This window comes from Panthera leo, chromosome C1, assembly GCF_018350215.1.
Source record: "Panthera leo isolate Ple1 chromosome C1, P.leo_Ple1_pat1.1, whole genome shotgun sequence".
Taxonomy (NCBI): Eukaryota; Metazoa; Chordata; class Mammalia; order Carnivora; family Felidae; genus Panthera; species Panthera leo.
The window spans coordinates 211,208,285-211,227,231 of NC_056686.1; the positions used below are offsets into that span (position 1 = coordinate 211,208,285).

The 18,947-nt window shown below is 43.0% G+C and overlaps 1 protein-coding gene across 1 annotated transcript in view; it reads left to right on the forward strand.

Moving 5' to 3' along the window:
- Positions 1-18,947, forward strand: part of FBXO36 (F-box protein 36) — a 90,214-nt gene that overhangs the window by 30,057 nt on the left and 41,210 nt on the right. The window lies entirely within an intron of this gene.

The following is an 18,947-nucleotide window of genomic DNA, read 5'->3' on the forward strand; positions in this document are numbered from 1 at the left end:
ACATTTTTTTTTTCCTGCCCAGATTTCAGCCACTGCTCTTCCCCCTACTTCCATCTCCACACCTGTGAGGAATCCACCCAGGTGCAAGCAGAAAGACAGGCACATGACCCACACCTGGCCAATCATGACCCCCCCCCCCCCCCCCCCCCCCCCCCCGCCCCTTGCCTCCAGGACACATGTGGGTGGTTGACAGACTGGCTCCATGCAATTATTCCCTGAGATCTTCCACCCTCAATTAGGAAGAGTTAGTTTATCATTTCTTGGAGGATCCTCAAACTGGATGATAGAGGCTTGGAGTTTCTAGCTGCCAGGCTCCCCACTGCATAAGTGACACACATTTACAATAGAAGATAATGAGGCCAACAACAGAGAGGAGCAGAGACAGAAGGAAAGGGAAAGAGCTGATAATCTGATGCTGTCATTTTGCACCCCCACCTAGATCCCGTCGTGCCTGAGGCCAGCCATGCCGCTGTCTTTCCAAGTTATATAACCCGACACGACTGCTTTCTTATTTAAACTTCTCCGGATTGAATTTCTGTCTCTTGAGATCAGCAGTCCTGAATAATACACCCAGACACTTTTGATCTATCTGGAATGCACTCTAGCACTCTCCTCTAACTCACGAGTTTGTCCCTAACTTGGATTTCTTTTTTTGTGCAAAATTTAGTGTACCTGGACTTCCTTCTGTAAATCGCCTCTGCGAGATTTTTCAGTTCAGGCCTATTCCTATCTTGGATCGGTGGTAAAAGAGGAAACTGGGAACTGGGAAGATGGAAAGGAAGGGAGGAAAACAGGAGTAGCAATTTTGCAGGGCAGCCCAAGAGGGAGAAGGGAAGCAGCGACAGGTAACACAGCCCTTAGAGCTGCACCTCCATGGGTCATGTGTGATCCACTGAGTGCTGTGTTAGTGCTGTGAACTAACCCTATGCAGTCTTGTTTATGGAGGGCCCATCCTCATGGAGACACCATTTCCTCACCTCTGTCCATCCGTCTTTGCTCTGTCCATCGCCCTCCACCTGGAACACCCTTTCCCCAATCTTTGCTTGGCTGTGCATCCTGTTCTTAGGTCTTTCATCCTCTCTGCCAGGAATCCCCTAAACCGGGCCTTCGTCAGGGTTAAGTTTGAGGAAAGAGCTTGAGAAATACTAGGTCAAATAAGGTTACCCCTAATTTTTCCTTCTTGAACATCCAAGTGATCCTGGATAGTGGCAGCCAACAGCATGAAGTCATAAAAGCAAAAATAAATGCGTGTTTGAATAAGCAGCAAGACACTGAAGAGAGCATCTTGACATGATCAACAGGGCAACATCAGTTTCTTAGTGTCTCATTCAGATTGATGGGGGAGAGAAAGAATTTCTTTTCTAGCCAACCAGAGATGGCAAATGGAAATTAGCCTTTCCTAAGCTGCATAGACTAAAGGTTGCGAAGACGTAAGGTCTATGTTCAGCTTACACGTGGTCGTGAATCTAGCTCTTAGCATAATGCTAAGCACACAGTGGAAATTCAGTAAACATTTGCTGGATTAATAAACATTAACCCTCTTTACTATAATATTTTAGAAGAAAGTACGGAACACAAAAATGGCACAAAACGAAGTAGCCACGAGGTAGGGAGTCTGGTCGAGAAGGGTTTTATTGATGTGTCTATAGGATCTGAATCTTAAAATAAAAAAAAAAAAGGAATAGATCTTTTCTAGGAATTCTAGGCAGGAGGGATCCACCAGCAAATTCACTGCATTACAGAACCACAAGTGATGTGTTGAAATGTGGAATATAGTCAGGGGATTCATACAAGGTGATGCTGATGAAGGTCACTGGCTGGGGGACTGCACGTGCCACATCCAGCTTTTTGACTATGGACACCCTTTAAAGGATGTGGTGGGGGAAGAGAGAGAGAGAGAGAGAGAGAGGGCCATCATATTCACATTAGCATTTTAGTAAGAAGCCCTTGGCTGCCACGTTTGAGGGTAGCCTGGACTGGTTCAAGCATGGAGGCAGAGAGTCATGAGATTTCATCTTGATCGTCAAGAGCACAGTGGAGACGAAGGGGATGGCAAGAGTCGTTATGGAAGTGAAATTCATCGAATTTGGTCACGCAGGCAGCGTCTTGATGAGAGAGAGGTAAATGACTCAACCGGTGCCACCAAAATAAGGAACGCGGGAGGAAGTATTTGTAAGAGAAGACGATGAGAGCGATTTTTTTCATAGTTGATGGTAACATGGTGGATCACCCAGATGAGTATGCGGAGTAAGCAGCTGGCTAATTTACTAAGACTCGGGAGATCAGGAGTGAAAATACAGATTCTGACTCAGCAGCATTAAAGCTATGGATGAGATTACCTGGAGGAGAAGAGCAGTCAGCTAAGGACGGAGCTTTAACACTGAAGCACAAGTCAAGGCAGAGTAACGGTTATGTCCCCGCATTTGCATGTTCTTTATACTTCTGCGGGGGTTGGTGTATACATCACTGATATTAGTGATATGAACTAAAACAGGCTATTTGAGAATAGGTTACATATTTTCCTTTGTAAGTAATAAAACGCGTTGGCAGTGAGAACAGTTTATCCAACTGGGACTTGGGAAATGACACCTCTTGCAGGACATTGACAGGGATGTGAGTTGGTAGCTCCCTCCCGGGGCAGAAACTCTTGGCTGTCTTTTCCCTTGTCCTCAGTAAAAGAACACCTGACTTTTAACTGAACATAAAGGCATCCAAGGAAAAATGACTTACAGTTCCCAGCCTGCCCTGCAGCTAGGTGTAGCCACATGACCAAATTCTGGCCGATAGATGTTGCCCGAGTGGTGAGTTTGACTTCACAGAAGAGTCCCTGGGATTTGACCCTTTTTGTCCCTTTCCCTTTCCTGCTGGCTGGAGTGCAGATTCAATGGCTAGAATTTAAGCAGCCACCTCACACCGTGCTGAAGAAGCCGTGTTCTGAAATGGTGGTGCACCAAAATGGAAGGTGCCTGGTCCCCTGGGTCATGGACCGCCTCCTCTTCTGGGTAACCTTCTGTCTCGTGTAAGCCATCTTGTTGGGTGTTCTCTCGAAGTCAGCTGAACCTAATCCTGACAGATCTGCTTCCCAAGGGCAGTTTAGCAATATTTTGTCAAGTAGCGTTGTGTCCTTTACCCTCCTACCACCCCACCTCAGGGAATTTACCTCTAGGAGATAATTACACACATTTGAAATGACACGTAAATGGGATATTCATCACAGCATTATTTATAACAACCCAAAAGTAAAGTGGGGCAAGCTGAAAGTCCTTCAAAAGAAAATTGATGAAGTAGACTATGTATACTTCCGTGTAAGGGAACACCGTGAAGCCACTGAAAATGATGATGTTTTATTTAGACATCACAGGAATACATGTCTGTGACATAGAGTAAAACAAGACTTCACAAATGAGCATGTTAAGTATTATCCCAATTATGTAAAACTAATATATGCACATATGCAAACACACAAATCCATCTGTAAATGTTTGTAGAGTCTGAGTAATGTTTGGAGAATGTAAGATACACTTAATGCTTGAAAATGGGATTTTAGATTTTGGTTTCTTTTTGACTTCCCCTCCATGCTTTGTACCATTGAGTGGCTTTTTTTTTTTTAAGGTAGGCTCCGTGTTCGAGGCGCCTGGGTGGCTCAGTCGGTTAAGTGGCTGACTTCGGCTCAGGTCATGATCTCACGGTCCGTGAGTTCGAGCCTCGCGTCGGGCTCTGTGCTGACAGCTCAGAGCCTGGAGCCTGTTTCAGATTCTGTGTCTCCCTCTCTCTCTGCCCCTCCCCTGTTCATGCTCTGTCTCTCTCTGTCTCAAAAATTAAAAATGTTAAAAAAAAAAATTTAAAGTAGGCTCCGTGTTCAGTGTGGGGCTTGAACCCACGACTCTGAGATTAAGAGTCGCATGCTCTATCGACTGAGTCAGCCAGGCACCCCCTCTTGTGCTTTGTATTCTTATTTGAACTGTTTACTATCAGCCTTATCACTGTTATAAAAAAACCGTAAAGGTTTTTTTGATGTTTTAAAATGTTCTCTTTAAAAAATTAATACCATTAAGAAAGTAATGTGGAGAATTATTGCCAGCAAACTGTTCAGGAAGGGGTGTGGCCAATATTGCTAAAAGCCAGATAAATGAAAACACGCTCCAGGAAAACTGACTCACCTTTTTTTGTGGTTAGCCCATTGTAGGTGGAGACATCCTAATTGGCAGATTTTTAAGCTTTCTACTGAAAAAATTATTGGAGCTTAGATGATTACCTTAATGGAGAATATATTTCAATTCTTCCATTTTACTTTTTATAGATCTGGGGAGTTGAGATGGGAAAAGGAGATACATTTATGTTTTCAGGGTAAACTTCAGTCATTCAGGATACCTCGTTTTTATTTTTTTGTTAGAAACATATCCACAGTAATTTTTAGTAAGTCTAGCAAGATATTCATTTATGCACACAGTATAAGAACAATGTCACTGAAGATTTGAAAGTTGTTGTTTTTGTTTTTGTTTTTTCCCAGTAGGCTTCATGCCCAACATGGGGCTTGAACTCATTACCCTGAGATCGAGTCACATGCTCTACTGACTGAGCCAGCCAGGTGTCCCTGAAGTTTTGAGTTTTTATTTATTTTCTTTTATAGATTTTTTAAAAATGTTTATTTATTTTTGAGAGAGAAAGGGGGAGAGAGAGAGAGAGAGAGAGAGGGAGAGGGAGGGAGAATGCGAGTAGGGGAGGAGCAGAGAGAGAGGGAAGCACAGAATCCGAAAGCAGGCTCCAGGCTCTGAGCTGTCAGCACAGAGCCAGATGCAGGGCTTGAACCCACAAGTCATGAGCTCATGACCTGAGCCAAAATCGAACGCTTAACCGACTGAGCCACCCAGGCTCACCCCCCCCCCTTTTTTTTTAAGAGCAAGCAAGCAGGGAGAAAGGGGCAAAAGAAGAAAGGAAACCTTAAACAGGCTCCACACCCAGTGTGGAACCTGACACAGGGCTCAATCCCATGACCTTGGGATCATAACCCACACCCAAATCAAGAGCCAGAGGCACAACTGACTGAACCACTCAGGTGCCCCAAATGTTGAGTTTTTAAAGATGGGTTCCTACCCCCAGAGCAACTGTGCAGTGTATCTCCCCACCCTAACCTCAGATTATTGATTACATTTTATGTTTTATTTCATTTTATTTTTTGTTACAAAAAGCTTAATTTATTTACAAAGAAATGCAATGCACTTATACAATTCATAGCAGTTAAATGGAAATAAAATAGCGGAGCACCCTGAAGAGGTTAAGGCTAATTTTAATCTATTTATTAAAGGCCTGTTCACTGTAGTATTTCCCAATTTTAAAATTCTAAAACATATCTTTCCTTTTTTTTTTTAAGTTTATTTATTTACCTTGAGAGAGACAGAGATAGCACAAGTGAGGGAGGGGCAGAGAGAGGACAGAGAGAGAATCCCAAGCAGGCTCCATGCAGCCAGCACCCATCCCGACGCAGGGGCTCAAACCCCTGAAGCCGAGAGATCGTGACCTGAGTCGAAACCAAGCATCGGACGCTTAACCAACTGAGCCACCCTGGCACCCCTCTTTTTTTTTTTTTTTTAATTTGAAAGATTGCCTCCCAGTCTGCAAACATTTTAGCCCTTTTGTGGAGTTTAATCTTTTTCTCTTTTATGGCCATTTAAGTAACTCTGCAGGAGAATTCCTTCTTCATTTTCATCGAGTTGATTTCCCTAGTACTGGCCCTTACTTAGCATTTCCAAAACGTAGAAAAGCAGCAGGCAGCCATTATTTGGTACCCCCCACACACTTCTTTTACATCTGGCAGGCCATGAAATCATAAGATGTGGCTGAATTGCAGTCTTAATTTTTAAATTATTTAATATGCTTAAATATGATTAAAGTACTTAATTTTACTTAACAGAAAATAGTCTGCCCATTCACACAACAGTGCTTTTGTGGTATTTTCATAATAAGGATTTCTAGGGGCACCTGGGTGGCTCAGTCGGTTGAGCTTCTGACTTCGGCTCAGGTCATGATCTTGCAGTTCATGAGTTCGAGCCCCGTGTCAGGCTCTGTGCTGACAGCTCGGAGCCTGGAGCCTGCTCCGGATTCTGTGTCTCCCTCTCTCTGACCCTTTCCTGCTCATGCTCTGTCTCTCTCTGTCTCTCAGAAAATGAATAAACGTTAAAAAAAAAAAAATTGATAATAAGGATTTCTCAGTTTAGATTTAGATTGCTTGGTATCTCTAGTTTATTCTTTTCTGACTTTTAAATGAAATACATAAATGCATAATGAGTGTACATAGCAAGGTATGTTTAAACAGAAACAAATTAACATATATACAAATGTTTATGAATATAAATCTATGAATATAAATTCCAATATAAATATTACTTGAATTTTGTATCTTCCAATGTATAGCTTTATGCAGTTTATATCCCACTTAGGGATGACTTCTTTTTTTAAATGTTGTTTTATTTATTTCCAATCTTATCTTTATCATATACAGATATTTTGTCTGTTTTAAAAATTAAAAATATTTTTTTCTTTTCCAACTTTTATTTATTTTTTTTAATTATCTTTTTTAATGTTTTTATTTATTTTTGACAGAGAGATATAGCACAAACAGGGGACGGGCAGAGAGAGAGGGAGACACAGAATCCCAAGCAGGCCCCAGGCTCTGAGCTGTCAGCACAGAACCCACGAACCGTGAGATCATGACCTGAGCTGAAGTTGGATGCTTAACCGAATGAGCCACCCACGTGCCCCTCAAATTTTTATTTAAATTCTAGTTCATTCACAATGACTTCTTTTTTATATATTCTTTTTTTTTTTTTCAACGTTTTTTATTTATTTTGGGGACAGAGAGAGACAGAGCATGAATGGGGGAGGGGCAGAGAGAGAGGGAGACACAGAATCGGAAACAGGCTCCAGGCTCCGAGCCATCAGCCCAGAGCCCGACGCGGGGCTCGAACTCACGGACCGCGAGATCGTGACCTGGCTGAAGTCGGACGCTTAACCGACTGCGCCACCCAGGCGCCCCTATATATTCTTTTTTAAAAAGCGTTTATTTAGTTTGAGAGAGCAAGAGCGCATGAGTGGGGGAGGGGCAAAGAGCGAGAATCCCAAGCAAGCTCCATGCTGTCAGTGGGGCTCGCACTCACAAACCTTGAGACCATGACCTGAGCCAAAATCAAGAGTCTGATGCTTAACAGACTGAGCCATGCAGGTGCCCCAACGATGACCTCCAAAGCCTAAAAACCTTATTGTCATTTTCAACAGTATAGTCTACTCGAAAAACCTCTGACCTCTCTTGATTTGATTTCTGCCATTTCCTGGCTGTGTGGTGTGGGATAAGTCAATGCATTAATTTATTCAATGATTCGTTCAACAAGCACTTATTGGTATCAACTCTGTGGCTTTCACCAAGGGTGCTCTTCAGACTAAAAAAAAAAAAAAAAAAGTCTCCAACTAAGACTTGGAGGTTGTTTTGGAGGGTAGTGGCGGTCCCAAAAGATAAACAAATAATTATAGTTCAGATAACTCCTGGGCTATTCAGCAGATACCGTGAAGCTTGGGTGGAATTGGAGCCGTAGAAATCCCTTCTGGGATGTGAAGAGGGGATTCTCGGCCATCCCGTGCAAAGACAGGGGGACATTACAAGGCAAGGAATCCTGGGAGAACTTAGCCTTAGAAATATGGGAGGATTCTGAGAAGAGGAGGAATCAAGAGAGGGAATCAAATGCTGCCGAGTATAGTAAAATAAAGATGGGTGTGCCCTTTGATACAAACTTGGGAGGATCCTGGTAACATTTGCAAGATGAATTCAGTGACATGATAGGTGTGAATGGAGAAAGAGGAAATAAGGACAAGGCAAGTGGACAATTTTTCTAAGAAAACTGTTTGTAAAGGGAAGGGTCAGAGGAGGCTCAGACTGTAGGGAAAGCATGCCCAAAGGATTATATGGTTGTTAGAGAGGAGAGGTTTGAATATGTTTAAGGCTAAGAGGAAGAAGCCAATGGAAAAGGAAATGATGGAACAGGGGGAAAGAGACACAGAATAATTGGAGTAACACGAGCTTCCATGTCAGACCGACGTACATCAGATCTTGTTAGCTCTGTGACCTTGGCCCTCTGAATCTCACCTTCCTCACCGGGAAAATGAAAACCTGATATGTGAATGAAGTTTCGTCACTCGTTCATCAAATTCACTTTCAAGGCAGATGCTGACCATGCAGAGAAGAGAAGACACTTGTCCTTTGCTTGCTGGGATGTTACAGACTGGTGGATGCAGTTGTGAGGAATAGAAATAAATTAGATATTTAGGAGGTCAAAAATTTTTTTGAAGACTTGGTTATTGTTTGGATCTGGGGGAAGAAAGAAAGCTATACAGTAGACAGTGGGGTGGGCATGTTGAACTATTTGGCTCAGTCATACAGAAGTCCTCATTCCATGGTTGAGGGCGTTTCTCTCTCTCAGCAGATGTTAACGAGAACACACGTAGCCCCAATTGCCACCGACAGCCAAGTCGTGACCATACGGGAACCAGGCTTTAGCTGAAGCCAATACTGCCTGAGCTTGAGAAAGCAGAGCAATGGAAAAACCTAGATCGCTGATGACGTACTTGAACCACTGATCACACGCCGTGCCTGGGCCTCCCCTCTCTCCAGACTCCATTGCAGCCTGCTAGTCAGGGTTTTCTGTTAAATGTAGCCAAAAGCATCCTAACAGTTATAGGTTGATCTGAGAATAAAGTGAAATATGTACAGCATCCGGTGTTTCAATGAGGTAAATTTAATTTTTGCTAATTATTGCTATTAATTAATTAACATTGCTATTGATTCCCAGGTTCTTGGACAAATGGTAATACCCATAAGTTGGCAAACTTTATACCGGGCCAGATAGGAGATATTTTAGGCACTGTAGGCCACATATGGTGTGTATGGGTATATTCTTCTTTGTGTTTTATTTTTTCTTTTTTAAAAATGTAGGAACCATTTTTGCTCAAGCTATGGGCGTATTTGGCCTATTGGCTGGAATTTGTGGACCCCTAACAATGCCATTCACTGACACAAGAATCCAGGAAGAGGAGGCTTGGAGAAGATATTGAATTCCGTTTTAAATATATTAAGGTAACATAGCATATCCAGGTAGAGATGCTCATTAGGCTAAGAGATCTGGGCTGGAGATATAAATGGTGAATCATTAGCACATAGATGGTAGAAACCCAGGGAAGAAGTCAGGGATGGATCGATCACCCAGGAAGACTACCAGTAAGATAAGGAAAAAGCTAAGGAAGAACGTACAGAGAGCCCTGAACTCCAGGATTGGAGTGAAGGTCACAGTCCCACATGAGGTTAACCAGGAACTCGACAAGAAGGAAACCAGACCCTAGTACAGTGGTTTATGTGCTGTGATGGACTTCTGCAAAGGATTCTATAAGCACACACGGAGAGGCATCTGACCAGCCTGAGCTTGAAAAGGGAACTCCAAATGTCATGCGTTAACAGTCTTGTGAGATGCCTGGGAATTAGTCAAGTATCCTAGGCAGAAGGAACAGCCTGTACAAAAGCACAAGGAGAGTAGGAGACAAATACAAGGGCTGGTATGTAGGTAGACTACAATGTAACTTCAGACATAGGCTGGAGAGATAAGGACCGGCCAGATCAGGAATGTTTTATACGCAATGCCAATGCCTTGAGAGGGATGGGGATCCGTGTAAGAGTTTCAGGTAGAGGACTGACACAATCACATTGATGTCTTAGAAGCTTAGAAGCGGCATCCTAGCAGCAGATCTATGAATGATGACTTCTGGGAGGATAGACCGGGGAGGAAGGAGGTGGAGAATGGAAAACCTCTGTACTTGCCCAAGGGGAAAACATTTAAGGTACTTAATCAGTAATGTGCTGGAAAATGTTTTACAGCTAACTGGGGGCGTTGGGGAGGGGAGTGCTGATTTGTGGCAATTGCCAATTTCTGTGTGTAAATATTTCTGTCATGCCCAAACCAAGGCAAGTCGTGGGAATATAGAGAAAGGGTGGATTAAGAGATTTAGGAGTTGAATTGAGACTTGGTGACCAATTGAGTGGCGAATGAAGAAGTAGAGGCTCTTTGAGATTTCTTGTTTTCTGAGCTTGTGACTAGGATTGGCATATCACTGAAACAGGGTGAAGAAATAAGCAAATCTATATGGTCTCTCTCCCTCCCCTGCTAGAATGTCAACTCCATGAGCACAGGGACTTTTAATCATTTCTTATGCTGCTCTATCCCTAGCACACAGAACAAGCACATGGCACATGGTTGACAATAAATATTTGTTGAATGAATGAATGAATGAATGTTTCACAATTAAACCACTAAAGAGATCACTGCTGACTTAAGCAGTGTCCTCTAAGCAGTACGGAGCCAGGCTGCAGTGGGCTGAAAAGTGATGGGATGAGGAATTAGAGATAATGCATAGACTACTGTTGAAAAAGGCTTGTCTGAAGAACCGGAGATATGTTGGACAGCAGCCAACTGGAGGAAAATTTACATTACTTTGTCTCAGGAAGAAAGAATCTTAGCATGGAGCTTGAGGACTGGCCCAGGGGAGTAGATCAGAACTCTGAGACCTAGACCTTGCATAAAAATCACAGGCCCAAATAAAAAGATAAGAGCTGAGCCCGCAGGAGAGGGAAGGAGGGAGGGGAGATGTGGGGTGTTAAATAACAAAAATTCAACTGAGTAAATTTTAAAGATCTAATAGACTTTACTAATCAATTCATGCATCAGGCAGCATCCCATCTTGCAAGTAAAGAGGAGGTCCAAGGAGCTCTACAAATGGAAGGATTTTACCGGCAGAAGTGGGGCAAGACAATTAGCAAAAGAAAAGAAAGGATTATTTCAGGCAAGGTCACTTTCCCTAGGGGGAGAGCAGGGGGTCTTATTTGATGGATTATCTCATCCTCCTCTGGAGAGGAGGATGGAGAAGGCCCATGTGACAGGTGACCTCCTTTGTGCTGACCAGAAAATGCCTGACTGACTGGTTAAGGTCACATATCTGGGGGATGTTGAAACTGCAGTTAGGTTAAGTAGTGAGTTCTGTTTGGTGACTTGGCTTGGCCTAAGTGACTCCATTTTGGACCTGTGATTTTCTTTTTTTTCTTTTTTTTTTTTTTAATTTTTTTTTTTTTAACGTTTATTTATTTTTGAGACAGAGAGAGACAGAGCATGAACAGGGGAGGGTCAGAGAGAGGGAGACACAGAATCTGAAACAGGCTCCAGGCTCTGAGCTGTCAGCACAGAGCCCGACGCAGGGCTCGAACTCACGGACAGCGAGATCGTGACCTGAGCCGAAGTCGGCCGCTCAACCGACTGAGCCACCCAGGCGCCCCGTGATTTTCTTTTTAACAGGAGATAAGGTGGGTTCTGTCCAAGATCAGAAGTCAGGGAATGGAACCAGAAAAATCTAGATTGTGGATGCTTACGAATGATTTTTGATCGATTCCAATTTAGGTTAAACAGAAAGGGCCATGGGTTGCTTGGCCAGCTGTTAAACCTGAGAATGGAAACTTGTATATATTGACAAGAAAACTTGCCAAAGTTTGCATTTGTGGTCATTAATGTAACTCGGGAAAAGAAGTATTTGAATCAACTGTGTTTCATTTAAATTTCTTCAAGAAAATGTTTTTTCTCCCCACGAGAACATTTCATAAATCATTTTAATTACTGTACCTAATATAAATATTTTTAGGCATTATTTTATTTTAAATTATGCGTTTAAAAGGTTATGCTATCACACCAGACCGTGGGCCACACAAAACCTGAAATTTGATTGAGGACTTCTTGAATTTTCGTATCGCGTTTTCCCTTCAAGCTCCGCTTTCCTCCCTTAAGTCAGCTTCATTCAGTGCCTTCGGGGAGTTTCCCAAGATCAGGCTTTGAGATGCAAGGCCCCAGGATTTTAAATTTCAAAAGCCCGAACTGGGTGGGGGTTGGGCGCCTAAAAGTTTTGGCGTGTAAGATTGCTCCTCTCTCTATTCTCTAATCGAGAAAACCTTCCAGGTTGCAGAGGGAAGAGAGGTTCAGGGAGGAGGGAAAGAGGAGTTAGATGCTGCTGGTTCACCTGAAGAGTCCTTGACCATTTCCTTCCAAGGTGGTTTGGGGATGAAAACCCCAGTGGACTCCCCAGGTAGACTGAAGTTCCCAGAGCTGAACAGACCTTCGCCCCTTCTCCTCCCCACCAGGTGAGGCAGGTGAATAGGAGTCTGCTAAGGGGTCTCGGGTGCCCTCCTACCCCAGCAGGTGGCCAAAGAAGGCGGTGTCTGGACACTCTTTGTCTCCTGCAGGACTCAGGTGTCACAGGGCACCTCCTTCTGCGGGCCACTAGTGGGAGGAAATGTTGCCAAAAGAGGACCAAGAGGAGACCGCTGCAGCCCTTACCTGTGACCTGTTCCATGATAACCCAGAACTGATGGGATGGAGGGCAGCTCACCCGTTGCTGGCTCGTACGTGGCACAGAGGACTCCCCACTCCTCAGAAACTTGGACTCAGCCTCAGTAGAGAGGAAAGAGGTGCCAAAGGGACTGAGATTAGATTTAGGAAACATGTTTTCTTCGGGTTGGTATGGAGAGAGAAACTTACCAGAAAATTTTATTTCTTGCACACACGTGTTAAGCCAGTGAGTGTCCTATTTACTACAATATCATAACAATATAGATTCTAAGTAGTTAAAGCCATATATTCATTTTACAAGTCACATAAGTAGTTGTTTTATATTACTTTGTGTTCATATTCTAGCTCTACAGATATGATCTTCTTAAATAAGACTTAGTCACTTTTTATCCCGCCCTCTTCCATGAACAAACAGTTGGCCGGCCTCCCTCAGAGGAGGGACACAGTAAATATTTATTTGACTGATAAATGTCTTGACTCACGTAAATGGATATGTGACCACCACTATAGACCCTTTGAAGATCTGATTCAAATCTCTTGGGAAGTTTGAGCATATATTGAGGGCTAAGTGTTTTCCAGAGAGAATAGAGAACATTTGTTAACCCGGCGGGTCATTTGAATGGCGGACAAATAAGATCTTTTACTAACTGTTAATGATGCAAAGAAAGTGACTCAAACTAAGTCATGAAGAATGAAGAATGAGTTTTTCTGGAGGACAAGGCAGGAGAGGACACTCTAGGCATCGGACATGCGTATGCAAATCCATGGCGGTATAATCCAAACATGGCACTTGTACACAACTCACTGGGGTAGTGATGAGAAATGACACTGGCCAGCGAGATGGGATGATGATCATCCGGAGGCCAATTTCTCATTGCGTTTGCTAGCATCTTCCAGGTGGAAGACGCACTCACTCGGCTCCAGACAAGGTCTTCTAAGGGGCTGGCTATTAGAAAGCATCCAGACATGAAAACAAATACGTGAGTGAATATCAAAGCACTTGAAGAACATGTCCATGATTGCTTTTTTGCTCTTCTTCTCCCTTACAATCTGCAGTTTAGGAGGAAAGTCCGTTCGATGTAACCCTGGGGTTATGCGATACGATACAGGTAGAATTTGTCTCCAGTGAGCAACTCAGCTTTAGGGTAGGTTGCTGGAAAAGGATTTTCCTTACCAACCTGTTGGTTGGGAAGGGCTACATGGGGCATGTCGGGTGAGAAGCAAAGCAGTTTACTGGCTCCTGTGTCTTACCGCCTGGCTTCGCAAGGGCTCAAATGACACCTACTCCAATCACCCGATTTAAATGGAACCCCCGTCCCTGCTCAGTACTCCTTGTCTGGCTTTCCTAGTTTGTTTTTCTTCACAGCATTTACCTAATGTTCTAACACACTATGAAATATATTTACTTGTTTTGCTTACTTACCCCATACCCCATAAACGTAAGCTCCACGGGCACAGGGCTTTGTCAGTTTTGCTAGAACAACACAACGCCCTCTGTGCTTGTGGCCTGTGAAGGGAATGAAATGCTATGACATCTCGGCACATCAGTCACACCCCCACCCAGAGTAAGTGAAAGACCCATCCAATGTCACATAGTCATGATTTGCAGATTAACACCTTCAGGTTTATAAACACCACCGCTTCCTTGCATATCGTGGACGTTGAAAAGTTAAGGCTTTTCATCATTCCAATAAGGCAAGATGTTGAACAGATTTAGAGGCTTTGGGGTCAGGCAGACCTGGACTCAAATCCCACTGAGCAGTGAATGAGTTAGAGCCAGTTTTTCATCTGTAAAATGTACGACGGCACTAACCTCCCTTGTTGTAAAGATTAAGTAGGATTAAGTCCAAAGAACACGGCATGTGACTCATGGTGGGCCCTTAAAAACCTGTTATTATTTTATCATAACCATTTTGGGACCTGTATTAGTCTGCTAGGGCCGCCATAACAAAATACCACAAGTTGGGTGGCTTCAACAACAAATTTATTTTCTCATAGTTTTGAAGGGTAGAAGCCCAAGATCAAAGGCTTGGTGGGCTTGGTTTCCCCTGAGGCCTCTCTCCTGGGCTTGCAATGGCCACCTTCTCACTGTGGCCCCTTGTGGTCTTTCTTCTGAAAGTGCACATCCCCATTGTCTCTTCCTCTTCTCATAAGGATGTCAGTCATGGGACACCTGGGTGGCTCAGTCAGTTCAGCGTCCCACTCTTGATTTCAGCCCAGGTCATAATCAGTTCATGAGTTGGAGCCCCGTGTCGGGCTCTGTGCTGACAGCATGGAGCCTGCTTGGGATTTTCTGTCTCCCTTTCTCTCTTTCTCTCTCTCTGATCCTCTCCAGTTGTGCTCTGTCTCTCTCTCTCTCTCTCTCTCTCAAAATAAATAAACATTAAAAATATATATATATCAATCATATTGGATTAGGACCCACTCATAAGATCTCATTTACCTGTTTAACCTTTACCCTTTCAAAGGCCCTGTCCCCAAATACAACTACACTGGGGGTTAGGGCTGCAGCATAGGAATATCAGAGGGACACAATTCAGTCCATAACAGAAGGTGAGGAAGGTTTGCACAAAGTACCTCCAGTTTTGATATATTTAATAATTAAATTCTATTTAATTCCCAGAAACACACGTACTTTAGTGGGTCTTTTTTGACTCACAGATAGGGGCTGAGAAGGGAATAGATGGAAATATTCAGTAGCAGGTGTTCATCTTACAAACAAGAAGAAAGAAACCATAAGGAAGAGGGAAACACGACATGTGGAGAGAGCCTGGGAGGGGGCACACAAGTGAAACCAGGAAGTGGCCCCTTCCCGAGTGGTTGGACCCTACCTGGGGCTGCATTTGCAGAAGCAGTAATATCGAATGGGTGAGGAACAAGAGGAAATACAGTTAGCAGCTGCTGTTGACAGAGAGGTGAGAGAGAGAAAGAGAGAAGGAGACTGTGTTTCTGATAAGGAAATGTTTATCTCATCAAGAGAGAAACTGTCAGTTTCTCTGGGTCCATACTGTTCCATCATTCCGTGCCAGGGAATTAGGCACATGTACCGCTAACTAGACCTCCAGGAAACTTGGGGAAATTTTAAGTTTTCTGCCAGTAGATTACTATCTTGTTACCAGAAGGAAAAGCAAAAGCATCTTCGAGTTGTAAATAGTAATTTTTATGGAGAAGCAGGTTGTGAGTGAGCGGCATGTGCATCCCGAGACGGGCTCCTTGAAGCGGGGCCGTAGACACCTGGGCCTTCTACCTGCTCGGTCACTTTTCCTGCCCTTATCCGGGAAGGTTTTGGAGAGATTCTATTCTTTTTTCTGGGCATTGTTCCAGAAGATAATATTGTGCTAATACAAAGGTAAAAAAAAAAAAAAAAAAAAGCAATTGCAGCTGTGTTCAGACCTTCTTCTTCTTTTTTTTTTTTTTTTGCTTTGATCTTACTGTTTATAGAGTACTTTGGATTTCTTTGAGATTTTTAGCACGCCCATCTGGCAAACACACTTACTGTTTTGGGGTCAGGCCTCTGCAAAGTGTGTGTTAGAACTGACTGGCGTGGCCCTGCCTCACACTGTCTTTCTGTGCTTGGGGACGAGCCCACCATCTCCAGCCTGAGAAAATTGCGGGTTTCATCAAGTTCTCCGACGAGCGCTGCAAGAGAGGATCTGCGCTGCTTCTAAACCTGGGGAGCTGCATCTGTGTTTTTAACCTCTTATGGAAACACATTCCAGCAATGATTTTATAGGATCGAAACACAAAACCGTATCTGGTGCTCTGCTAAGCACATTTACATGTACCATTTCATTTTAATCCTCCCAGAAGTTGTGATGGATATGAGCAAGCAGGCAGAGACTATGAGACCTGCCCAAGGTCACCCTGGTACTAAATCTCAGCACTGGAATGTCCCTCTGGGTCCAAAATAGCTGCTTGAACACCCTTGAAACCCCATTTGTGCCTTTACAGTGTAGGACCACCGTCAGTCAGTGACGTCCCATCCACTTTGCTGTGACATGTTTTATCCTCTTATTGCCGCCTTTTTTTTTTTTTTTTAATTAAGTAATTTCTAAGACCAATGTGGGGTTTGAACTCATGACCTCGAGATCAAGAGTCACATGCTCTACCAACTGAGCCAGCCAGGTTCCCTATCCTCTTACTGCTTATATGACTTGTTCTTCCGGTATCATAAGTATGTGCGATTTTGCCCCTGTTTTCTTTTGGAAAGATTTTTATCATTAGCATGTGTAGTTTTCTTGCATATCCTCCTTCTTTTGTGCAAAATCTTGTGGAAGTTTTGCTTTCAGAAAATCTTCCTAATGTTGTATAGTGTCTGGGGTATAAATGCCCACGTTTTTATGCATGGTAAGGAGAAAATTACAGTCGTCATGAATTCTGTAGGACCTCCAATTTGCTTTATTGTAATAGAATGTTTTTCTAGAAAGAATATTGCTTAAAGCTGCATTTCTGGATCTCACAACTTAGGAGGAGGAAACAAAACTAATAGCTACAACCTCTATAGTGAGTTATCAAGTTAAAATAATAGCTTCTAATGAGTCAGAATCTGGAATTCTGATTCCAGGATTTCAGTGTGAAAATAAGGATGATATTAAAAACATGTATAATCAAAAAATAAATCCAGAGAACACACTAGTGGTTGCCAGAGGGGAAGAGGGTGAAGGGATGGGTGAAACAGGTGAAGGGGATTAAGAGGTAAAAAAAAACCAGTATTGGTGCGCCTGAGTGACTCAGTCAGTTAAGTGCCTGACTCTTGATTTCGGCTCACGGTTTTGTGGGTTCGAGCCCCACATTGGGCTCTGTGCTGACAGTGCAGAGCCTGCTTGGGATTCTCCCTCTGTCTGTCTCTCTGCCCCTCCCCCACAGCGCTGTCTTTGTCTCTCTCTAAATAAATAAATAAACTTAAAAAAATAATAATAAAAAGAAAAATACGTCCAGTATTAAAATAAATGAGTCACAGAGATGAAAAGCACAGCATAGGGAATATAGTCAATAATATTGAAATATCGTCGCATGGTGACAGATGGTAACAGCACTCGATGAGCATTGCATAACATACAAAATTGTGCTGTGTTTTGCACCTAAAACTGATATAACATTGGATGTCAACTGCCTTTCTATAATAAATAATAATAAAAAGCATGCATAATCATGCTTAGTGTGATACTATCCTTGGTCCCTGTACCATTTTCTAAATGAAAATGGTATTTAAAAAAATTTTTTTTCATGTTTATTTATTTATTTTTTTAAGCTTTTTTTTTATGTTCATTTATTTCTGAGACAGAGAGAGACAGAGCATGAGTGGGGGAGGGGCAGAGAGAGAGGGAGACACAGAATCAGAAGCAGGCTCCAGACTCTGAGCTGTCAGCACAGAGCCTGACGCGAGGCTCGAACTCACAAACCGTGAGATCATGCATGACCTGAGCCGAAGTCGGTCGCTCAACCGACTGAGCCACCCAGGCGCCCCAATGTTTATTTATTTTTGAGAGAGAGAGAGACAGAGCTTGAGCAGGAGAGGCAGAGAGAGGGAGACACCCCGCTTATCAAGGTATGATTTTAAAAAAAATTTTTTAAGTGTATTTATTTTGAGAGAGACAGAGTGAATGGGGGAAGAGTAGAGAGAGGGGGTGCGAGACAGAGAATTCCAAGGAGGCTCCACGCTGCCAGTGCAGAGCCCAATGTGGGGCTCAAACCCGCAAAACTGTAAGATCATGACCTGAGCCAAAACCAAGAGTCAGACGTTTAACCAACTGAGCCACCCAGGCGCCCCAATGTATGCTTTTAATATAGTAAAAATCACCCTGTATAGGTTTCATGAGCTTGACAAGTGAAATACCAGCACCATAGTAAAGATAGAGAATATCTTTATCAATCCAAGATTTCCCTCATGTCCCTTTCTGGTCACATTCCCCTCTCCCATCCCCATCCCTTTAGTACCACTCATCTGATTTCTGTTTTGCCTTTTCCAACATGTCCTAAATGGGATTAGACAGTCTGTAGCCTTTTATGTCCAGCTTCTTTCACTTAACATAATTCTTTTGAGATTCAACCATGTGATTGCACATATCAGCAGTTCCTTTTATTGCTGAGTAATATTTAGTCATATGGATGTATTTATCTATCATAAAATGATAGATAGTTTGGTTGTTTCCAAGTTAGAGCTGTTACAGATAAAGTTGCTTTAAACATTTCCATGTTTCCAAGTTTTTTATATTTATAGAGTCATATTTATCAATCTTCTCTTTCCTGACTTTTGGGTTTTTTAAATTTTTATTTTTAATTTTTTTAAATGTTTATTTTTGAGAGAGAGAGAGAGAGAGAGAGAGAGAGAGACAGAATGAGCAGAGGAGGGGCAGAGAGAGGGAGACAGAATCCCAAGCAGGCTCAAGGCTCTGAGCTGTCAGCACAGAATCCCATGCGGGTCTCAAACCCATGAGCTGTGAAATCTTGACCTGAGCTGAAGTCAGATGCTTAACCAACTGAGCCACCCAGGCGCCCCTGGTTTTTGGGTTTTTAACATAGTTG